At 39.7% G+C, this 7,650-nt stretch overlaps 1 long non-coding RNA gene across 1 annotated transcript; it reads right to left on the bottom strand.

Annotated features, from left to right (window-relative positions):
* Positions 1–479: 479 nt before the first annotated feature.
* Positions 480–2,392, bottom strand: LOC118496339. The gene is made up of 2 exons (XR_004898900.1): positions 2,221–2,392; positions 480–921 (listed from the first exon to the last, which is right to left on the bottom strand). It is a non-coding gene; the product is annotated as an uncharacterized LOC118496339 (long non-coding RNA).
* Between the last annotated feature and the right edge of the window lie 5,258 nt (positions 2,393–7,650).

Genomic DNA, 7,650 nt, shown 5'->3' with positions numbered 1-7,650 from the left:
GAAGTTGTTCGAGCCCTCCTTCGTGAAGGCCGTCTCAAAGCTCTTATTTCTTCCCCGAGGAACAAACATTGAGGAGGGATCATCGAGGAGCTATAGGCGAGGATACATGAGAGCAGCGTTCCCGGAAGCCGTGCAGATGAAAGGGTTTGGATAATTAAATGAAATAAACAGTGTGTAAACTTGGTTTGGGGTACAACTAGAGAAGTAACAAAAAGATAAATCATGTATAAAAGTAAAGAATATGGGGGGTTAAGGGCAGTAGATATGGGTATAAAATTGTATATTGCTTTTGTTAAAAATGTGTCAGTGGCCATCTCAAGGAATGCACTCTGGGTCAGTGATCGCTCCAAGTGGAGGAAAAGGAGAGGGAGAGCCAGACAAGGTCCAGAATATAACCTGATTTATGGTGATTTTATTTATGAATATGAAAAACTTCAAATTGACTGGAATGGCCTCCCGAGTAAAATGATTTTAAAAAAAATTAATGATTATAAATATGGTGGGTATATAAATTATAAACACCTAACACACAACGAAGGAACCCAGTTCCTGAAATTTATAAAAAAAATAAAAACCTTTCTGAGAGCATTCTTGACGTGAGATGGCTGATGTCCGTAAACAGATTTGCTGTCAGAGCTGTTGTGTCTTGGAGTTGCTATGTAAAAACAAAAAAATGTCCAAAGATTTACTGCAACGAAGATGAGACACAACGGCACCTCTTAATAGACTGCTACAGAGCAACAGAAGTCTGGGACAAGTTAAAAGTGTATGGTGTAAAATTTGATCTTTCATATAAATCTGTTATGTACTGTATTATTGATGAGACTCTACCAGAGAAACACAAGGAACTGTTACGAATAATCATATGTATTGTATGCTTCAAATTGTGGAAAACAAGATGCTGTATGGTTATTCAACAGACTGTTATAAACAGTGTTGGGCAAGTTACTTCCAAAATGTAATACATTATAGATTACTAGTTACTGTCATTTGAGAGTAATTAGTTATATTACAATATTACTGTCTCTGAATTGTAATGCGTTACACTACTTTTGCATTACTTTTGAGTTACTTTCACCAAAATAACAGGGGAAGTTTGATTTGGCAGCTAGCTTGTGAATTTCACCACTGGATCAATAAAGTCTCCTCTTTATCCACTTTAATACATCATAGATTATTCATATTTTGTATAATTAATATAAATATGCAAAGTAACTAAAGCTATACAAAATAGATAAGTAAAACGTATAATAGGCAAGTAGGAGAAAATGAAAATACTCAATTAAAAGTACGGCATTGTTGTAAAATGTTTGTTTATAGCACTTCAATAAGAAATTCATGTTGTTTAGGTTAAAACACTCTAAAGGAAATGTTCAATTATAGTGTGATTAAAACTCACTATTAACATTATTTACAGTACTTGATTTACAGCTGATTTGTGAAAAGGTAGCCTACACAACCTTATTTAACAGTAATTTAGTTTTACTGCGAACCGTCACAGGAAGTGCTTTTATTTTGAAGTAGGCTACACGGAAGTTGTCTGTTGTGTAGCCTACTCTTGCTAGCTTACTGAGAAGCAACATGTCCGTCAGGCTCAAGTTGTTCACTTTCTTGTTTGTAAAACTGCAACATATTGAACAATAAATGGTCACAGTAAAAGACAAGCGTTTTTGGTCGTCTTTCGAAGCCATTCCACTACAGGCAGAGTTACTCTCCACGGCTGATAAAAATGCAATGATATTTACGTGTAGCAAGCCTCAACATTAATTCCCGACATGTTTATATCTGTCAGCCGCTGACGTACCGTCACCTGATGGGACATACATGCTGTCCGTACTGTCTCTGGTTCTGACCACTGGAACAGAAACAGGACAGCTCACTTCAACGCAGTGTAATAACTCCTGAAAATAATATCCATCTCGCAAATGTATTTGTCTCTGCAGTTATCTCAACCATCGAATACAGCGACAGGAAAATATCAGGCTTTTTTTTTTCCTGTGAAGAAATGTGTCGCGGTGTTGGTGAATTTTTAAAAAAAAACAATGCACCACTAAATGTTGCGTTAAAATGCGTTGTAACTCGCGTTACTGAGATAACGCGTGAGGTAACGAGTATAATATTACCGAAATTTAATTAGTAATGTGTTATATTACTGCGTTACAGCAAAAAGGAATACATTACTGTAATTGCGTTACTTTTGTAACGCGTTACTCCCAACACTGGTTATAAATAGTGATGACGTGTGCAAACAAGTGCTCACTGAACTAAGGAGAAGAAGAACTCTGGACAAAAAACAGCTCCTTCCTTGGAACACGTTGACCCTGTGAATTACAGCACTTTATGAAAGACTCTAAATGCACTTCATGAGAGACTCTGTATGCACTTTATAAAAGACTATGATCTAGATGCACTTTATGAACGATTCTTTGCACTGGTCACTTTACTCGATTTGCACATCTTGTTAAACTTTGTAATTGTTGTATTGTTCATTTTTGATTGTTGTGACACATAGCCTAATGTATGTTTAATGTAGCCTATACTTGTAACCTGTAAAACTTTAATAAAGCTCTTTAAAAAAAAAAAAAAAGAAAGGGTTGCTAACTCTGTCCAAACTGACGAATTCATGTGACGCTTCAGAGGACAGAAGACAAAATAAGTTTACTTGCAAAACGTAATGTGCAAAATAATTGTTTTCTCGATTATTCTGTTTTTGTGATCATTATGAGCCGAAATCGTAATCGCAAACGGATAATCAGTGGTAGTGTCTATGTGAATCCGTGGCTATTAAATGTACATCTGCAACGTTCTGTAGTGTTTTGTTTGTTATATTTGTTCTCAAAGTGTACTGAAGTAGTTTATCTCATGCCAGTTAAGGTACGCTTGAGTCCTAAAATGTTAGAAATTTGGTTACAAGAACAAAAGTTTTTAGGTAGAAAGGGTAGGTGTGGTGGATAATCACTGACCTATGAGTTGATTTGCAGGTTTGTTATGCAATGTCTGCCATATAGTCCCACACACATATTAAAGATATTTAAAGATATGTGGATGACAAAAGCAAAAACAGACAGAGGATGCCAACACGTTGGTACTTTTGCTGGAATGTTTTGCAGAACACAAACCGCCATAAAACCCTCTCAAGGAAAATAAATGTTTGCCTTGTTATCCAAGCCTCACATTCTTTTGTCACAGATGGTTCTCCTTAGCAAGCACCTTGTACTGAAGCTGGATTGGATGGAATTTTAAGAGAACCCGCGCTTTAAAAAGAAGTGGCTCATTTGGGGGAAACAAACGTCAGCGGCGTTATGATATGTGGTTCTTGTGGGCTGCTGCACATGGATTTGTCTCTTTGCAACTTGCTTGCCTAGTTCCAGCAGACAATGTGAATGCAGCTTTTGATTGGACAAAACTGGGAAGAGAGTAGGGGCTCATTTATACAGTACACTTAAACCAAAGGCCATCATCAGAGTTGAACTGTTCTTTGGGCCCACCTCAACAAGGCAGTGTCCCAGTCCTAGCTAACAGGGACAGTCTGAGCCTACTGTTTGTTTTCTTTGTTTGGGTGGAAAATTCTAAATAAATTTTTAAAGCTTCACACTTTCCAATTAGATTTAAACAAAACACCCTGGTAAACATAAATTACAGGGACTAACAAGTATGTTTTAATTGGAGTGTTTTGTCCTGCCAGGTTGTATCAGTTAAACACATCCGACTCCAGCCATTGCAACTTGGAATGAGGGACTCGTCTGCAGTCTTGCCGTCATATTCCCTCACTTGTATTCTTAAGAGGTAAGAAGATACGAAGAAATAGCAGATAATTATCATCAGTCCAGACTGTGGTCTGCCTTTAGTTCAATGCCAGGCATTCCAAGCATGACAAACCCCCTGACTATCAGATGTCAACATCTGTCTCCGTGTACCTCTAAACCCTTGTATGTCAGTATAATTTCACTCACACTCCTAACACTTTCAAAAACCCACACTGCACTTGTCTTGGAAGTGAATAGAGACCATAATTTTCAGTCTTTTAGTACTTGCTGCCACCCAAGTTCAACTGGCACTGTTCCCGCTTGGCCAAGCAAACCAAACTTATGAAACACAGTCACCAGTCATATAATCTGCTCCAACATGCTCGGTGTGGACACACCCTCAGTGAAAATCATTCCTGGAGAAGAATGTGAGATTCAGAATGCCAACGCATGCCTGGAAAAGAGCATGCATGTTGAGTCTTTTTCTGTTTAGCTGACTGACTATTGTCCTTGCTATCATGCTCCCATGAGCTCAGCATTTAGCAGTATTTGAATCAAAACCTAAGGACAAAACCCCTCCTTTGTCATCACCACCCACTCAAACAAAAATTAAGAAAAGATGACACAGTAACTACAATATTCAAGACTATAGAGACAAAATAATAACAAAAAAGACAATAAACCAAATAAACGTACGTGTAAATGACCACACCATAAGCCCATCATGTACATCTCTCCCCAGCACAAAGCTTCTTAGGAGCCCTCCAGAAAGCTCAGGTACTTTCCCAATTTTCTAGTATAGACATACAACCTGGCAAACTGCTTATATGACATATTTTCAAACGCCGCCACCCTAGCCATCTCACAAGCCCACTCCTGTATTGACGGCACCCCTTCATTCTTCCATCCTCTTAAAATAATCTGTCAGGCTATCATTAAACTAGTCTGGACCCAGCTTCTTTTGTTTATCTATCCCGCTCCATTGGGCTGAATGGAACCTGGGTCCCTGCAATCTGACATAGGTTATCATGTATCCCGGTCCAAAATTCCTGGAACTTATCACAGGACCATAGGACATGAAGTAATTGGCCATCTAGTTGGCCTTTTCTAAAAGATATGTCACAGTAGGAAAAGCACGTGTAAATAAAATGAATGATGGCTATATTCCATTCAGCTGTTTCAGTTTCAGGGTCCAGGTATTGTTCATGCTGGCTCACTGTCAGGACATGGCTAATATTATTAGTAAAACCTGTGCTCTTCCTACTATGACAAGTCAAAATGTCTGCTCTGGAAAAGGCCTGTTGTGTTGCCAGGGTGCTGACAGATCCAAACAGTACTGATGAAGCAGATTGAGTTGATTGTTTGTTAACCTCTTAATAGATAACTAAGAATGTTGTTTTCCCCAAACTTTAACTTTGGTTGTTGATTATGTAATCAAAATATTTGGTTTTACTTGATAGCTTAAAAAAACAAATTTATATTCTAAAGCTAGTCCAGGCAGTGTAAGTATCTTATACACTGATTTTATACACTGTTGGGTAGTTCATTGTATATATAGCAATTGATACTATTTCATAAGCTTATCGTTGTTACGTCCCCCTTTTGGAAACGGAGACAATAATATCACAATCAATGATTTGACCGAGTCACAGCAGAAGTGAAAATGAAAGTTTTTTCATATTTGCAGCTTTTCTAGCAAACATAATGAAAGGTTCACATAAAGGGGAAATTACACAATTATGGGCTCATCCAGGATTCTTTTCCTAAGCTATAAGTCAATCAATATTGATGAGTCATTGTAATAAGCATTGGGTGTAAGAATGGGTTTTGATTTACAGGACTTTATTGACAATCCTAGTTTTGATAAAGTTGATTCATACCATCACACTTTAACATTTAGCACTTTAACACCTAACATTACTGTACAAAAGTATGGTATTACCAAATCCAAAATAAGGTATTGGAAAAAACTAATTGAGTCAAAGGTCCTTGTTGAGTAAGTAATGTTTATTTATATAGCACTTATCACAGACAGTCACAAAATGCTTCTCAGGTCAAATAAATGAATACAGTACATTAAAACCCATCAATACCCAAAAAATATCACAATAAATCACAAAGGCAAGGAACATAAAAGTACATAGTAATACAATCAACGATGTGGCTAATCAAACTCCTGACTAATAAGATGTGTCTTTAGCTGCTTTAAAAAAAAAAATCAACAGACGATGTCGCTCTCAAATCATGAGGCAAAGCATTCCACAGTGTAGGTGCCACTGTTTCGAAGGCTCTGTCACCTTAAAGCGTGATTTATGGTTGTGTGGAGGCTCCACGCAGAGCTTTCGCCGTAGCCTACGTAAGGGGCCTGAAGTTTATACTTGTACGTTGGTGTATGCATTGATCTCTTAAGACAATGTCAGGGCCGGCATGTGTGTGTGCGTGGGGAGTGTGTTGTAGCTTCCGGGATTAGCTTCGGAGCGAGTGCCGACTCTGGAGGCATAGACGCAAAACAACAAAGTGTCTCCCCTGAGCTTTCTGACCACGGTGGGAAATCTGTAGCAGGAAAAGTTAACCCTCTCCTTGATTTCATGTTGTTTACAGAGAAGGAGAACCAGGAAATGAGTCGGTGGAAATGCAGTGCTACCAAGCCATGTCCAAGCGACGTGTGTCGCTGCGACGTATAGTTAAATTTTTCGAGAGGTGCAGGTCAAGCTATGGCGTAGGGTCCAGCGTAGGGTCTGTGTCTTCACGTACCTACGTACGTAGCCACGTGTAGATTTAACGTAGAAGCATAAATCACGCTTTAGTTGTTGAGCTGGGGAACAGCCAGTAAGCCCTGATCTGAGGACCTCGAAGAGCTGCTGAAAACATCAGGATGCAGCAGATCGCTAATGTAAGCAGGTGCCAGAGTTGTCCCTGTTAACACTGTTCAGTCCAGAGCTTTTAGAGATTTTTCTTGATGATCATTTATCTGGCAACCCATTCTCATTCCCAACTCATCAAATACTGACGCTTGGTCAGTGGCGTCAGATATCAACGCAAAAATCACCCTTTAGCGTTTGTATGGGATGCACCGGGCAGAGCAGTAGCTCAACTGCGGCACTGTAAGATGACGTAGTATTAAGAGCGACAATGGTAGTATGAAAAGACCGAAAATCTGCAAAAGCAGGCAGGTTTGGCTGGTGGATGGATCAAACAACACAGGACTTTCATCCAGGAGACCGGGGTTTGTGTCCCGTTCTTGCCCCGCGTGTCACTGAAACGTACATTTCGTAACCCCACCCACAATCTTTTCCTAAAACTGTCTCGTTCTTGTACCGCATGTCAGTTAAACGTACGTTCCGACCCAGAGCGTCAAAAAGTTACAACAAGAGTCCCAACGAAGCGCGTCTAAATATGACGCCAAAGGGCTATACGCTAAAGGAGACTTTTTGCGTCAGAAACTAGCACTGGCTAAACCCTGGAGGTGTAGCCGGTGCTGCCCCTTGGTGAACATGAGTTCCTCCGGTAACTTTGCCTCGTTATGAGCCTTTTTTCCATGGATCCAGTGTGGATACCATGCTGAAGGTTCGCCTGGCCCGCCTTCAGCTAGAGGCACAGGCACATTCTCTGTGCATAAAGCAGATCATGACCTCTGACTACAGGTATGCAGGCTAGAGATAGAGGCAGAAAAGGAAGTCAAGTTACGGCAGCTTGACCTACAGGCCACGAGAATCTCCTGGGCAGACATTACCACATACATCTGGGTAATCTGCACCTTCACAAACAAACTTTTACAAACAAGGTTTTGCAGTAAAAACATCGCCTTAGTGCCAACATTTCGGAAAACCGAGATTGACTCCTACTTCAACGGATTTGAAAGGATTGCTACTGCCCTAAACTGGCCTACAGACATGTGGTCTAT

This window comes from Sander lucioperca, chromosome 11, assembly GCF_008315115.2.
Source record: "Sander lucioperca isolate FBNREF2018 chromosome 11, SLUC_FBN_1.2, whole genome shotgun sequence".
In the NCBI taxonomy this organism is placed as follows: Eukaryota; Metazoa; Chordata; class Actinopteri; order Perciformes; family Percidae; genus Sander; species Sander lucioperca.
Note: the sequence above shows the minus strand (reverse complement) of the source record. Positions and strands in the feature narration are given on the sequence as shown.